Below are 17,095 nucleotides of genomic sequence, written 5' to 3' on the forward strand. Positions count from 1 at the left end.
AATATTATTTACGACAAACCCTTGATGAATATCCTCCTCAATGTACTGACTCGACTTTGAAGATTAGTCCTAAATGTTTAGACAATGATGTTATACCAACTCATTTGGATATATTTGCACTATTTTCTAAATGATTTCCACTGTAATAAATTGTTATTATTTGTTTCCCCTTATTTCTAAGTAAGTTATGATGTCAAAGTAAGTCAAGTTTTAATTGCTTTGAAGATATTGCATTTTTGCATGCAAAATAGAGAAGCATTCTAGAGAATTCCCTTCATTCAAACTCATTTGAACGCAATGGAAGTAATAAAAGTGGTGGTTGCTCATTTCATATGTTCCTCTGATGCAGCGTAGGCATGTAGAAGCAGAATCTAAAACACACAAATACTACAACTCTTCCACTAAACCTAAGTTCTACAAGAACACTAGGCTAATAGGCACAGTAATAGAGAAAACTTCTCTAGCAAACTTTTATTCAAAACACACATAACAATAATCAACCTCTCTATAAAGAGTATTTATAGGAATAGAATTTCTCCTACTCCTTTTAGGAAAAAAAATAATAAACCTACGCCTACTTGAAAAAGGAAAAACATTTTAACTTGGAAAAGAAAAACAATTAAAACCCTAATTCAACTATGAAAAAAGAAAACAACATAAAATATTAAAATATTTTATTCTTCCTTAACGTATCTGCATCATCCTCTCAGGGTTGGGGAAAACTCATCCTCGAGTTTTGTGGCAATCTTCCATGATAAATTGGAACCCCGAATAATCCTTTCCATCCTATTCATCTACGCAATACAAGACGAATCAGTATGCTACTTATCAATCTTTTCTCACTCATAATAAATCTTGATGTATGGATTTTTATTCTTGACTTCTTTTGCAATGGTGGGATATATGAAGCAAGTACTAAAAAAGAATCCATGCACACATTCATAAACTTCATATTGCCTACTCCACAAAGATTACTTAATATCACTTGTTCACACCTCTTGTTGACCTCTATCAATTCTTGTTCAATAAAATCCTCCCAGAAGGGATCAATAACGTTTTCCATTAATCTTTCCAAATTGATGTTAACTGTATTACCAAAGAAATTTGAGAGAAGCTCATCAACCCCAATGAAATCATAGTGTCTAATGTGTTCAAGTTCAAGCTTTAATAGATTGAAACTTTGTTCATCAATTGAGAACTCGTCTACTACTGAACAAACTGATTGTACCAACCTATGATTGTAATCAGTAAAATCAATAACCTTTTGTCTTTGAACGTCGAAAGTCTCATCAATGGTGTGAGTTATGGGCTCACCTTGTATGTATATGACTTTATTTTTATCAAGCTCGATCTTGTCTTCTTGACTAAAATCTTTAGGATAGTCATCATAAATTGGTGGAGAATCCCAGTTTATTACATAGACTCTTTCAATTTATTCATCCTCCTTTTTGATATTGTAGTCCTCGTCCTCAACATCAAAATACTCCTCCTCCTCCACATAACATGGATTTGGATGGCAGTTTTAAGGTTGGTTTTCAACGGCTAAGGCGGCGGGCTGCTTTGAAAGCGCATCAAACCACTCCTCTGTTCGTTGAAAGAACGCCTCTAATTGTGTATCGTGTGCAACCTCATCGCATTCATACACATCATCTATGGCAACAAGTCTTCCCCCACATGCTCCTCTTTGTGCCATGGTAGGAACCTAGCCTTGCTCTAATACCAATTGATGCAGCGTAGGCGTGTAGAAGCAGAATCTAAAACACATAAATACTACAACTCTTCCACTAAACCTAAGTTCTACAAGAACACTAGGCTAATAGGCACAGTAATAGAGAAAACCTCTCTAGCAAACTTTTATTCAAAACACACATAACAATAATCAACCTCTCTATAAAGAGTATTTATAGGAATAGAATTTCTCCTACTCCTTTTAGGAAAAGAAATAATAAACCTATGCCTACTTGAAAAAGGAAAAAAAATTTAACTTGGAAAAGAAAAACAATTAAAACCCTAATTCAACTATGAAAAAAGAAAACAACATAAAATATTAAAATATTTTATTCTTCCTTAACGTATCTGCATCATCCTCCAAATGGTCTATTGGAGAATGGAATACATACGTGATGTGAAAATTGAATTAAGGTACAAGCCATATCATATAAGGTTTGCTGGCCTACTCGACTAAAATTGTGCTTAATTATCATCTCCTCTTCCCCTCCTCCTTTAATCTGTTCTATCTTATCCCACCACTCATTCTCATCAACAACTTCCATTTGCACATAAATATCATTTTAAACCACAAAAATGGAACAAATAATATATATATATATATATATATTTATATTTATATATATACACTACTAAGTTTTGTTAATGAAATTTTCTGGTTAATAATATGAATTTAGACTTAACTGAGCCTTTTAAACATGAATAAATTTATGATTAATAATATATTCATTCCCGTGCAGTAACACGGGTTACATACTAGTTTTTAATAATAATTAAAGATATTTCAATATACACTATGGCATGTTGCAATAAAATGTTAACAACTTTACATGTTTGCAAAAGACATGTCATGATTTTCTTTTCCCTCTATTTAAAAATTCAAAAATGGATGAAACTAGTCTTCTAATCAAAGATTAAGCCTTGGCTACGGATTTAGGCATGTTACCAAAATCTTCACTTGTGAAAGGAGCATAAAAATAGCTTTATTTGAAGGATAATGTGAAATCTTATCATAGGATAACCTTGAGTTGCCTCACAAACACCTTTTTCATTTGCAATTTACAAAAATTGTGATTTTAGAAACCTAATTAAAGAGCCACAGTGATTAATTGTTTAACCTCATTGTTTGCGGCAATTCATCAAATCCCATAGCGATAAATTTTTTTTCTGGTTAATATCTATGGAATAGCGATAAAAATTAAGTGCATTGTATTTTTTTTAGTGAACAAATAATAATTAAAACAAAGTTTAAAACCAATTCAAATGTTAACTACCTTAACCAACTCCACAGAAAAGAAATCACCAATCAACAAATGACCATAGTTTTTGTGAGAGTGCTTTTTTCAGGATGCTCAGGCCCAAGGATCCCGAGCCTAAATGAAAAAAAAGAAGGATTTGGTGGACCGGGCCTTGACTCACCGCAGCTAACGAGCTGTTTAAGAATCAAGTAGGTGCAGAGAATACTCCTGACAACATACAGAAAGACAACAAACAAGGATATCGTAGAGTGCCAAAAATATTAACAACGTAAGTTCAGAAGAAAAGACAGGATTAGCAAGACGATAAAGAAAAGATGCTATGGGGATCCTGGGAATTATGAAGCAGTGTTTCATTAACAAATTATCTGTTCGATTACAGAAAGCTCACTAGGACGTGATACAAGGTCCAATCAAGCTCAAAAATTGCAGTCTTGAATGGCTATTTCAGCCTTCAAAACTTGCAAAGTTTGATTCTCGTTGAATCCGAGTATGTGCATTAGTGGCCTTTACAGGATATCGGGAAAACAGTATTTGTTCTTCCCTTAATATTTTCTTTCTGCATAGATTTTTTCTGATGGTTCTTCCTAGAGAATTTCTTCTTTCTTGTGTTTCTTTCTTTTTTTTCTCGATACCTTCTTCACAACCCGTCCCCTCCTTTTATAATGGAGTTTTTCTGGGTGTCCCGGGTTCCCCTGTTTTGTTCTTTTGCAAACAGAGCATGTTCTGTCTCTGTCGCCTCGGTAAGTCCATTTGCTGTTTTCTCTCACTCTTTCCTTCTCTTGGTTCTGATTCCTTCGAAAGCTTCTGGTTGGCCATCCTCTTTGGGACGTGCTGAGGTATGCCCTTCTCGGCATCCCCATTTCTGGCGTATTCCTTTCTTTCCTATTTGGGCGGAATCCTGTTTTGCCATTTTTGAAAGTCATTCGTTGCCATTCTTCTTCCCTGTCCTGGTTCCCCGAGGCCCTTTTGCTGTCTGTGCCATGAAAGGTCGCTCGCGTTTCTTGTTTTTTTCTTTTCCTGTCTTCTTTCTACCGATCTGTCCCAGTCTTCCTTTTTATTTGTGCTTGAAGGGATTTGAGGATCCTTGCTTCTCTATATTTTGCCGTGGTCTCTTCTTAGGATGCTTCTTCCTTTTCTGGGCTTCAGGATCCTCTGGGCCTTCCTTTTATCCCCCATGGGTCATTCGTGCCTATTACTTTGGGCTTAGCCTGAGATTTTTTCCTTTTGGGCTTGACTTGTTCTTCTGTTTTGGGCTTATTTCATTATGACTCTTTTTAGACCTCAACATTTAGCCCCCCGAGCTAGTGGGTTGCCTGAAACCCACGTGTGAGTGATTTAGGTTTCCTAAGATTTTCGTGGTATCCCCCTTTTTTCGTCTTCTACTGGGTTCCCTTCCTTTTTTACTTGGGATCCCGGCCCTTTTCTGCTGCTTTTAGTCACCTCCTTTTTGCATGTTGTATTCCCTTATAATTATTACCTTTTGCAGTTTCCTCTTTATGCGGAACGTGGCAGTTGGGTATTTGAGGTAAAACTCCTCTACCCACTTTTCTCGTTTCCCGTTATTCCTCATTAATAACTACTGATCACTTCAAATTAAATTTCTTGGCAACTGGCGCGTCTTTCCATAAACTGTTTTCCCCAACTGCTATTTGCGCCTTTATTGTAGCCGTTTCACCTTATCACTTTGCTTCTCTGAGTTTTTCATTCTTTGTGTTTCTCTTTCTTTTTTCTCTTCTTCTCTGTTACTCTGGTCTTCCTCCCTTTCGCACTTTCAATCTCTTTTCTTCTCAGAGCGCGTGTTGTTTCGATGGCTTCTTCTTCTTCTCGAAAGAGGAGAGAGCGTACTCCCAGTCCTTCTGAGGGTGAAGGTTCTTCTGGTTCTGCTCCGAGTGATTCTCACGAGGTTACTGAACGTTCGGCCTTCCCTTTACGGGATCCTTGGTATTCTCTCAGTTTATTTTTTCCTCATATATCTCATGGTGAGGCTCCTCCATCCCCTCACGTTTGGATGTTTTCTGGTCAAGCGGGTTTCGCTGGTTCCGCCCAAGTTCCTGGCCCTAGAGAGATTTTTGATCTCCAGATCAGACAAGGAATCCGAGAGGCGGTTCCTATTTTCTTTGATTTTGTTTCAGGAAAGATTCAGGGCTGGCCTATATGGGTAGACAAGGAACTGTCTGATGCTGAATTTGTGGGTCGTTTGGAGCGCGCCGGTATCCTAAAGGCAGTGGCTATTTCCAGAAACCTTGAGGGCTTCAGAGACGCCAAAGGGCTCAGGCATCTGGTATGTCGTTGGTGCCCTTCCCTTCATACTTTTTTCTTTTCTACTGGTGAATTGACAATCACCTTAGAGGATGTGGTTAATAACTTCCTCCTCCCAGTGTTTGGTGAAGAGAATCCCTTTGATATTAACCTTTCTGGTGAGGATCTCGTGGTAGAAGAAAAATTATTTGGTCACTTCAGTGGTCGCGCCGCCTCTTCTGGTGGTAAGCCGGCTAGGATGGGGAGATGGGTGATGACCCTCTCTCGTGAAAAAGATAAGGAAGTGAGGTGGGCCGGTTTCCTGGCTTTTTAGCTTAGTAAGTTTTTGTTTAGTGAGTTCCCTGGGTACGGAGTTAAGTCTTCGTTTTTTCTGTTGGCAATCAAGTTGGCTCGAGGTACCCAGTATCCTTTGGCCCCTCTGTTTTTGGGTCACGTTTATTCTCAATTGGACTAGCTTCATGGAGATGAGGCTGAGGGTGATTCTTGTTATGTGATCACTTCATCTCTTCATTGCGCTATTCTTCAGATTTTCATGTGGGACCGTTCTGCAGCTACTTTGGCTAAGTGCAGGAATTTGAAATTTGTGAAGGACAAGTTCCAAGGATCCCCCGACATAGTGAAGGGTCTTTGTGGCAATTCTACTGATGCCTTTCCCATTATTTTTCGTTGGATTAGCTTGAAAGGTGGTGGCCTCAATCTTGTGGAGTTGTTTGACCAAACAGGGAGCTTATATTGGAGATCCCCTCGTGAGTTTGGTCCTGGCTTTGCGTGTGATTCTGTGTTGTCTTCTTTTTTATCTTCTACAGGTAATACCTTTGACTTGCGCCGTGGTGATGAGGGCAGTCTGGCTTATCTTGCCTGCATTAGCCCCTCCTGGCTTCCTGTGCCTTCTTCAAGTGGCCCAAAATATACTCATTATTCAGCACACCGGGTGCTCCGGCAATTTGGTTTTGATCAGGACATTCCTCCAGTTTTTAAGGATGTGGTGCCATCCCTTCCTTCCTTGGATCCTTTCTTGAGGCTGCAGGCCTTTTCTTATTGGTCACGGAGGAGCCCCCAATTTGCAGTGCCTAACTCCCAGAGAGGAGTCTTTGCTTCTAGTGGCTATACCAGTTATTGGAGAAGAGTACAAAAGTCCTTTGTTGATTATGTTGGCACTGGTACAGTTTGGGATGCCCCGAATCCTAGCATTGTTTCCGCTCTGACATCCAATAGACGTTTATCCCTTCCAACTGCTGGGATTGTTTCTGCTGCTGCAAGCAGCAAGACTGGGTTTGCAGAGTGGCATGCCTCCAGGGGAGGTTGGGTGGCTTATGGACAGGATTTTCCTGAGACCTGGCTGGGTGATAGTCTCATCATTGGTGCTTCCTCTGGGGTGCCCATCAAAATGGGTGCAACAGAGACAATTAGTGCTGCCACTGCTCCGAGTAAAGGTAAGGATGTCAAGTCGAAGAGAATGAAAGCTGCTGATGTTAGCGAAAGTACAGAGGGTGTGGAGATAGGCTCTGAAGCGAAAAGAAGGAAAGCGGGAAAATCTCAAGCACACTTGGCATCTCAGGAAGGCAAGGATGTCAAGGAACCTTTGGTTTCAAGGACCCGGAAGAAGACCAAGGTAGAGTCTTCTTTTCCCCAGGTTCCTGTGACTGCTTCAGTCCATGGTTCTTTAGGATCCTCTGGTTTGGTATCCCAGCCTCCTTTAGGACCCTCTGGGCGTACTCGTAGTAAGCAAAAGACTTCCAGAGAATCTGTAGAGAGAGAGAGAAGGGCAAGACTTCTTTCCTTCTTCTCTTTTTTTTTTTTTATTTTTTATTCACCTTGTTGCACTTGTTTCTATTTTGCTGACGAGTGGTGATTTCCTTTACAGTCCAAGCGCAAGTCTGATCACAAGACGGGTAAGAGCCAATCTTCTGGAGACGACGTGGTATGTGTTCCCCTTTTTCTTTTGTTCTTTCCCTTTTGTTCTGACATTGTGTTGTCTGCATTTCCTGCTGTTGTGTTTTTCTCTCCCTTTCTTTTTGACACTGCCTTCTCCTCTTCTTCTTCCTTTAGGTGGAGGTATCCCCCCCCTATGACTGATAAGGCTCTGGGGGAGGAAACTATCACAGCTCTTTCCGTTGTTTTTCCTGTTATGGGGGAGGAGCCCCCTACTGATGACCCAGCTGAGGAAACTGGGCAACCAATGCAAGGTTCCCAGGATTCTCAGGATCCCAAAGCTTCTAGGATCCCGTCATCTGAAAGTCCCCATATTGAGCGTACTCCTAGTCCTATCAGGACTATGTTTCCTCAGTCCTTGTCAGATAAAGGTGCTTTGGGAGACACTCCTTTATCCAAACAAACAGGTAAACCTTGTTTCCTTGGAATAGCGTTATATTCTACTTTCTTTTCCAGTTTTTCTTGAGTTCCTCCTTTTCCTTTTTCTTTTAGGTCAAGCCAATGAGAAATCCGCTCCTAGTGTTGCCTCTTCTTTAGAATCAGAAAGCTCAGAAGGTGAGTGCAAGCTACTCCCATCGTGTTTTCCTTTTCTTCCCCCTCCCTTCTTTTTTTTATATATGGCGAAGCCCCCTGCATCTATCCATTCTTTTAGCCACTTTGCCATTGGTCCTTCACCTTTTCTTCAACTTGCCTTATATTCCTACCCAGAATCTTCGGGGAAGTCAGGAGATCAGGAAGAAGAGGCTCTGCCCCAAGAAGCTGGAACCGGTTTGTTCTTCTTTTTCTCCCCTTTTTTTTTTTAGACTAAATCCGTTCTTCCTTTTCTTTTCTTTTCTTCTTTTTTTTTTTGAATATTGATACAGGCTTTGCAGGTTCTGAGCCTGTTATTCCTGAAGGAATTGTGAGACCTATTCAAGTTGCTGACCTTCGTCCAGAGCAAAAGGCTGCAAGTCCTCCTGTCTCTGCAAGTGGTGACACAGTGATGAGGGATGTCTCGAAGATGACTGCCTCAGATCTTGATTCAAGGCTTTCTTCTTTTCTGGCTCGCTTTGATCTCTTGGAATTCAACAGTCTTCCTGACAGCCACTTCCATGTTTTTGGGTCTTCCTATGGCAGCTTCCTGCGTTTCTCTGTTCCTGTGGAAGGCCTGCCGCTGCTAGAGAGTCTGCTTAAGAGTCACGGGGATTTTACCAGCGGCTTCAGGGGAGGCGTTTTTCTAGGCAATATTTTAATGGAGTTGCTGTGTGCTGTGCTGATTTCCCTAAGGAATTCCTCTATAGATTCCTTGTCTGAAGAAAAGCTTCTGGAGTGGAGAGGGGTGGTGCAAGACCTTCTAGAGGCTAAGTTTAATTTGTCTTTTCTGCTGGATCACTTGCGTCTGCTGGCTCATATGCTGTTTCAGAGGCAATCATTCAAGAGTATAGACACTGAGATAGCTGCTGCTGAGGAAGCTTTGGCTCGTGCTCACAAGGTTTTACAAGACTTGAAGGTCAAGCGGCAGAGGATCCTTGCTACTTTGGCTGTGCCTGTTATTTCTCCGGATGCCTCCCTGTTGGCCGGCCTCATTCCTTAGCTTTTTTTTTTTTACATAAACAATTTGGGATTGTATAAGTTTTTCTTTTTGAACATTGTTCTGCTCTTTGCTTTCTCTTTTGTGTTTCAAAACTGCTTCTTTTTTTTCTTAGTATGTGAATCTGCCTTTTTCTTTGGTATATTGCCTTTTCTTTCCTATGGCTCTTTTCTTTCCTGAGTCCTGGACCATGCTCTTCACAGGCTTCACTGTAAATTCTGGTCCAGGTACCCGGTAATCTATTGTGCAAGTACTGAACTGGGTACACTGGTATCCTTCCCTATGTACATATTTTTCTTTTTGAGACACGGTCCCAGTTCATGAACTTTGACAGGTTCCCCTTTTGCCAAGTGCTAGGCTAGGTATCCTAGATATTTTACTTTTATTCTGTGATCCTAGACCTATGCACTTGGGACTGTTTGTGGGATATCTGAAATTATTTGTGAGGTGAATCCTGGGCCATATGTAAAAGGGTATTACATACTCTCCCCTTTTTTTTTTTGACTCAGGTATCCTTCCTTAAATTTATCCAAATTTGGTTTTTTCTGCAGTATTTAAAGAAAAACTTAAATGTTGAAGAAACGGGAATTTCATTAAAACATGGTCATTTTCAAGGAACAAAGAAAAAGTCTTTTGGTGCAGTATTGACCACAAAGTGTCAATCTATCACATGTTCCTGAACAAAATTATCTTAGACCAGAATTCATGATAAAGGCTGAAAAATAAAAAGACAAAAAATAAAAAGAACTTAGCAGATAGTGAAGCTGGTGAAAGGACCCTGAGGTACCGGGATCCCCTTGTCCTTATGCATAATATTGCTTCAGCCATTTCCCGTTTATGGGCTCTGTCAGGACTGTTTCATCTTCTTTGGCAAGGTAATAATACCCACTTTCATGAGCTGCATTGATGATGTAGGGTCCTTCCCATTTTGGGGTGAACTTGGAAGGCCCTGGCAGGTTCCTCCTCACGTGCTCCGCCATCCTCAGCACTAATTGCCCTTTACTAAACATTCTTGGGCGTACTGCTTGTGCATATGCTCTGGTCATTCTTTGCTGGTATCTCTGGCTCCTTTTCTTAGCCAGTTCTCTTTCTTCTTCTACTCCTTCTAGATCTGCTAGCCTCTTTTCATTACTTGCGTCCTCACTTTCTCCCTGGTTTTCCTCCAAAACTACCCTTGGTGTAGGAATGACTAACTCCACAGGGCTGATGGCTTCTGTTCCATAAACCAGGGAGAATGGGGAGAATCTTGTGGCTGTCTTTATAGAGCTTCTACATGCCCAAAGCACATCTGCCAGATGGTCACTCCATTTTCCTCCATACTCATGCTTCATTTTCTTAAGGATTTTTAATATCACCCTATTAGTAGCTTCAGCTTGGCCGTTTCCTTGTGAGTAGTATGAGGTAGATCTTCCATGCTTGATGTGGTATGCTTCAGTTAATCCCTTCATATCTTTGTTTATGAATGGGGTTCCATTGTCGCTGATCAATCTTTTGGGGATCCCGAACCTTGTAATGATGTGGTCTCGAATGAAATTTGCTACAGCTGCTCCAGTAGCTTTTTTCAAAGGGATGGCCTCTACCCATTTTGTAAAGTACTCCGTGGCTGCCAGGATCCATATATAACCATTGGATGGAGGATTTATGGGCCCTATGAGATCGAGCCCCCAAGTATGAAAAGGCCATGGCGTCGTCATATCCTGCAAGACGTTTGGGTGAGTGTGAATTGCATCTCCTAGGACTTGGCAAGCATGACACATTTTGACCAGCTCCTCAGAGTCTCTTTTCATCGTTGGCCAGTAATATCCCAACAACAGTAACTGTTTATACAGTCTTCTTTTTCCTGGGTGACTTCCACAATCTCCAGAGTGCACCTCTCTGACTACTTCTCTAGCTTCCTTTGGTCCCAGGCACCTGAGGGGATCCCCATGGTATCCCTTTTTGAATAAAATGTCGTTCTGCAAGAAATACCTGCACGCTAGTTTCTTGAGCTTGTGGGCCAGTTCCTTGTCGGTTGGCAGGATCCCCCGAGCCAAGTATCCTATGAAAGGAACCCGCCAATCTTCTGCAATGAACACCGCGTACCTTTCTTCTTTATCAATTGCCAAACGACATTCCTGGCATTTCCCCTGTATGATTGCTGCTTCCTTGTCCATATCCGGCCAGTAATATCCCATGCGTTGCATCCTTCTGTATAGGCTGACTTTTTCTGCAACTCCACATGCTTGGGCATGTAATTCTTCTAGTTTCGCCTTTCCTTCCTTCTCGGTGATACATCTGGACAGTATTCCTCCTGGCAGTCTCTTATATAACTCTCCTTCTATCTGAGTGTAATCCATTAGTTCTTTGATGTTCCCTCTAGGGCTTGCTTCTTTCATCCTTTCTTTGATTTCGTCCCTCCAGTCCCACTGTTTGGATTCCCCAGGGTACATCCCTTGGAGGATCCTTACAATAGAATGTTCCTGCCTTCCTATTTTTATCAACGTATCCCTCCCATTAAATGGTATTTGGGATCCCAGGGTGGCGAGAGCATCTGCAAACTTGTTTTCACTTCTTTGAGTGTATTCTATGCTGAAGGTTTGAAATTCCATCTCCAGCCTTTGTGCCCAAGTCCTGTAGGCTGCTAAGCTTTGTTCCCGTAATGCAAAGTCACCTTTCACTTGGGAGACTACAAGATTAGAATCTCCCAGCACTCTCATATGTTTCACTCCTATGCTGAGTGCTATAGTCAACCCAGTTAAGTATGCCTCATATTCAGCTGCATTATTAGAGCATGAGAAACCAAGCTTGAAGGACAGGGGCATGATATCCCCATTTTCGCAGCTTAGTACAATTCCTACCCCATTTGAAGTTGCTGTAGCTGACCCATCAAACCTCATGGTCCATTTCTTCCCTGGGATCTCCATCACTGCTACCTCACCAGGGATTTCTTCACTCAGCGGGCCTTCTTCCTTTCCTGGGAATTGAGCTAGCAAATCTGCTATGGCCTGGCTCTTAACAGGCTTGGGAGTTCTTATACCTATATCATATTGTGAGAGTAACACTAGCCATTGTGCTATCCTTCCCGTGAGAAGGGGCTGGTGCAGGAGTGCCTTTATGGGGTGGGACTTGGTTACCAAGAGGATTTGGTGAGCTGAGAAGTACCTCTTCAACCTTTGGGATGCATAAATGATCACTAGGCAGGCTTTCTCTATTCTGGGGTACCTGGTCTCGGTATCCTTGAGTGTTCTGCTTACATAATATATGGGCTGCTCATTTCCTTGGTCATTTTCTTGTGCCAGCAAAGCTCTTATTGCCTGAGAGTTTGATGCTAGGTATAGCAATAGAGGTCGCCCACGTACTGGTGCCTGGAGGGTGGGCAGATGATTCATAATGCCCTGAATTCTTTGAAAAGCTTCCTGCTGCTCTGTTCCCCAGGTAAATTCATTTCCCTTTTTCAATAGTTTAGATAGGCCTGCTGTAGCTGAGGCTAAACCAGGCACAAATCTCCTGATAAAGGAAACCCTTCCCAGGAAGCTTTTGAGTTCCCTAATAGTAGTTGGTCTTCTTATCGTGGCAATAACTGTGGCCTTGGCTGGGTCCACGCTTATGCCTTTGTGATGCACCAAGAACCCAAGGAACTTTCCAGCAGACACTCCAAAGGCGCACTTCATGGGGTTCATACGTAACTTGTATTTCCTGCATCTTTCAAAGACTTGCTCAAGTACTTGGAAATGTCCTGTTCTGGTTTTTGACTTGACCACAATATCGTCTACATAATCTTCCATCTCCTCATGCATCATGTCATGGAAAATGGCTGTCATGGTCCGTTGATACGTAGCCCCCGCATTTTTGAGGCCAAAGGGCATTACAGTGTAGTAAAAGTTCTCAATCGGAGTTCTAAATGCCATCTTCTCTGCATCTTTGGCTGCCATACGGATTTGGTTGTATCCACTGTACCCATCCATAAACGAGAACATTGAGTTTCCAGCAGCTGAATCTACAAGGAGGTCGATATTGGGTAAGGGGAACTCATCTTTAGGACATGCCTTGTTCAAGTTGCGAAAGTCTACACAGCAATGGATTTGACCATTTTTCTTCTTCACAGGTACAATGTTGGAAAGCCATTTTGGGTGTTGGATGGGTTTGATAAAACCAGCTGTTAGTAATTTCTTGACCTCTTGGACTATTTGAGCTTCTACCTCAGTGTGGAAGACCCTAGCTGGTTGGACTACTGGCCTCATCCCTGGGTCCACATTAAGAGAATGGACTACCAACTCTGGGTCTAGACCAGGCATCTCATCATAGGTCCATGCAAACACATCTCTGTATTTTTGAAGTAAGGTTACCAGTTGTTCTCTTTCTTGAGCCACCAATTGACTGCTAATGAAGACAGGTTTTCGGGATCCTGGTTCTGTTCCCAAGTCTACTTCCTTTAATTCTTCCTCAGGCTGAATCTGGGCCTCCTTAACTGGTTCTTCTGGGATTTCTTCTTGGGCCATCATGCAGCTTGGTGGTCCGGGACCTTCCTGCACAATGCATTCGGGTCCCGCGCACCTTCACAAACGATAAATTAGCCTTCCCCCAGGTTCCCGCACCACCACACATTCTCGGGATCCTGAAGAGCTGGGCTCCCTCTTTTGCCTTTTTCTTTCTAGAAGGTTTCTCAGGTCACGGGTGCCCCTTCCTCCTTCTTCTTCTTCTAGGACAGGTGCCCCCGGGGTCCCCGGGGCGGGGTTCTCATCATCTGGCTCCAACTCATCATAAAACATCGTTTCTGCAAAGTTCACTTCTCCCTGGCTGAAAGGACTATGATTGGCAGGGATCCTTATGGGCCTCCCATTCAGTCTCCCTTTAATGCATTGATGGAACGTGGATGGAATAAGGCGATGTTTATGAAGCCACGGGCGTCCCAGCAACACGTGATAAGAAACTTCTGCATTAATCACATGAAATCTTGTCAGAGCTACTATCGGCCCCACCCTTAAGGCTAGCTGCACGTATCCTTCTGTTGACTCTACTGATCCTCCAAATCCTGTTATCTCCATGGGAGTCCCCAGGATCCTTCTGTCAACTAAGCCAACAGCTTCCAGGGTACTTAAGGCTATGAGGTTGAGTGATGCCCCCGTATCCACCAGTGCTCTTCTGACTTGAACGCCGTTTATGGTGGCCATTAGATAAAGGGGTCTACGGTGGTCTGGGTGCTCAATCTCCATGTCTTCATCAGTGAAGGTTATTGCATTGGTTGTTTCCAGGAAAGCTCGACTAGCATGTGACTCAGCTGTAAAGCATTCCATCCCTGAATCTGCTGCTATGCTCATGAGAGACTCTGTGGCCACCCTCCTTGCTTCTGGTCCGAATCCTAATTGATTGAATAGTGACCTGAACTTGGGATTCTTCTGGAGGGTCCTGACTGTGCTCGGGTGGAAGGATCCTTCAGATTCTCCTGCTTCTGCCGGGTTCCCGTGTATTACCACTGCTACCACCCCTTTTCCTTTGTGGTTAGGCAAGGGGTTCCTCTGCACTTCCGGCTCCTTCTGAGTGAGCTCCAGGGTTCCTTCTCTCAACTTTTTGTGGAAGAGTCTGCGAAGGGTCCAGCAATCCTTGGTGGAGTGCTTGACATAATTATGGATTCTGCAAAATAAAGGGTTCTTCCTTTCTTCTTCTGTTGGTGGCCTGGACACAGTGAATGGCCTGACAACCCCATCTCCAATCCACTTGTCTAGGACATGGCTTAACTCCTCAGCTGTACATGGGATCACTGGTGGTTCCTCAAACACCTTCCCATCTGGTCTCTTCCTTTTCTCTCCTGCTGATGCTGTCATAGCTTGGGATGCGGGCAGCCTTTTTGTTCTCATGGTTTGCGCCGTCCTTCTAGGGACACGCATGTTGGCTATACAGGTTTCCACGAGCTCCTTTTCTTCATGGTCTCCATAGCAGTCTAGGGACACGTCTTCGAATCTTTTAATGAATTGAACAGGATCTTCTCCGGGTCTCTGCCTCACCATTTGCAGGTTCTGGAAAGTGATTTTGTCTTCACCAGGGTAATATTTGGCGCAGAATTTTTCCATCATCTCATCCCAGGTCTTGATGGACCCGGGTCTCAGTGTGGTGTACCAAGTGTATGCCCTATCCACTAAGGATTTGGCGAATTCCCTTAGACATAATTCTTTGTCTCCTGCATAGGGGCCCATAGTGTGGACAAACCTACTCACATGTTCCACGGCACTTCCATTCCTTCCATCGAAAGGATGGAACTTTGGGGGTTCGTACCCCTTAGGGTATGGTTTGCCAAGAAGTTCTGGAGGGAACGGGGGATCCCGAGAGAATTGCTTGGAGATCCCTGAGAGTTTTTCCCTTTCTTGCTCCAGGAGGGCATTGACGTCTGCCAGTGTCAAGTACTGAGGGTTGGCCCTTCCTCCCACTGCTGACCCTCCTTCTGGCTGCGTCCCATCTTGGTGGCCAGTTGGGGGAATATTGTCTCTGACCTCCTGTGTCCTGCCTTCTTTGAGAAGATGAACTTCTTGCTCCAGATCCTTTAACATTGCTGTCATTCTAGCCATTAGGTCTGGTTCCTGTCTTGCGTGTCTTTGTTCTGACACCACCTCCTGTTCTACCAAAGGTATCCCACCTCCTTGCCTGGAGACTTCCTCGTTTTCTCCTACAGGTTCAGAGGCCGTAGGTGGCACATTAGTTCCCTTGCTGTTTCTTTGTCTCGGAGGCATTCTCTGTGAAGGGTTGCTTCTTCCTTCTTCTTTGCCCAGTCCCCAGTAGAGTCGCCAAAATGTGAGAGTGCTTTTTTCAGGATGCTCAGGCCCAAGGATCCCGGGCCTAAATGAAAAAAAAAAAAGGATTTGGTGGACCGGGCCTTGACTCACCGCAGCTAACGAGCTGTTTAAGAATCAAGTAGATGCAGAGAATACTCCTGACAACATACAGAAAGACAACAAACAAGGATATCGTAGAGTGCCAAAAATATTAACAACGTAAGTTCAGAAGAAAAGACAGGATTAGCAAGACGATAAAGAAAAGATGCTATGGGGATCCTGGTAATTATGAAGCAGTGTTTCATTAACAAATTATCTGTTCGATTACAGAAAGCTCACTAGGACGTGATACAAGGTCCAATCAAGCTCAAAAATTGCAATCTTGAATGGCTATTTCAGCCTTCAAAACTTGCAAAGCTTGATTCTCGTTGAATTCGAGTATGTGCAATAGTGGCCTTTACAGGATATCGGGAAAACAGTATTTGTTCTTCCCTTAATATTTTCTTTCTGCATAGATTTTTTCTGATGGTTCTTCCTAGAGAATTTCTTCTTTCTTGTGTTTCTTTCTTTTTTTTCTCGATACCTTCTTCACAACCCGTCCCCTCCTTTTATAATGGAGTTTTTCTGGGTGTCCCGGGTTCCCCTGTTTTGTTCTTTTGCAAACAGAGCATGTTCTGTCTCTGTCGCCTCGGTAAGTCCCTTTGCTGTTTTCTCTCACTCTTTCCTTCTCTTGGTTCTGATTCCTTCGAAAGCTTCTGGTTGGCCATCCTCTTTGGGACGTGCTGAGGTATGCCCTTCTCGACATCCCCATTTCTGGCGTATTCCTTTCTTTCCTATTTGGGCGGAATCCTGTTCTGCCATTTTTGAAAGTCATTTGTTGCCATTCTTCTTCCCTGTCCTGGTTCCCCGAGGCCCTTTTGCTGTCTGTGCCATGAGAGGTCGCTCGCGTTTCTTGTTTTTTTCTTTTCCTGTCTTCTTTCTACCGATCTGTCCCAGTCTTCCTTTTTATTTGTGCTTGAAGGGATTTGAGGATCCTTGCTTCTTTATATTTTGTCGTGGTCTCTTCTTGGGATGCTTCTTCCTTTTCTGGGCTTCAGGATCCTCTGGGCCTTCCTTTTATCCCCCATGGGTCATTCGTGCCTATTACTTTGGGCTTAGCCTGAGATTTTTTCCTTTTGGGCTTGACTTGTTCTTCTGTTTTGTGCTTATTTCATTATGACCCTTTTTAGACCTCAACAGTTTTCAAAAACAGCTATTTAAAGAATCGTAAAAGAGAGGGATTCAAAGTTTTGAAATTAGATCGAGGTTAAATTATGATGACGTTATAATGTACTATAAATAAAAAATTAACTAAAATAATCCAATTAAATATAGATATTTATATTTCAAATATATTTTTTCATATCATAATTTCTATAAGACAAATAAAAAATATCAAATCCTAAGCAAACCATGGTCTAAAATAATGCAATATATATATAATGTTTTTTTTTGATAGATACAAATATAAAATGTTTGTATAATAACAAAATATTTTTGTATTATTGTTATTATTATAGCTTATTTTGTCTTCTTCTTTTTTCTTTTTCTTTTTTGGCTAAAGT

This window comes from Quercus lobata, chromosome 7 (assembly GCF_001633185.2).
Source record: "Quercus lobata isolate SW786 chromosome 7, ValleyOak3.0 Primary Assembly, whole genome shotgun sequence".
In the NCBI taxonomy this organism is placed as follows: domain Eukaryota; kingdom Viridiplantae; phylum Streptophyta; class Magnoliopsida; order Fagales; family Fagaceae; genus Quercus; species Quercus lobata.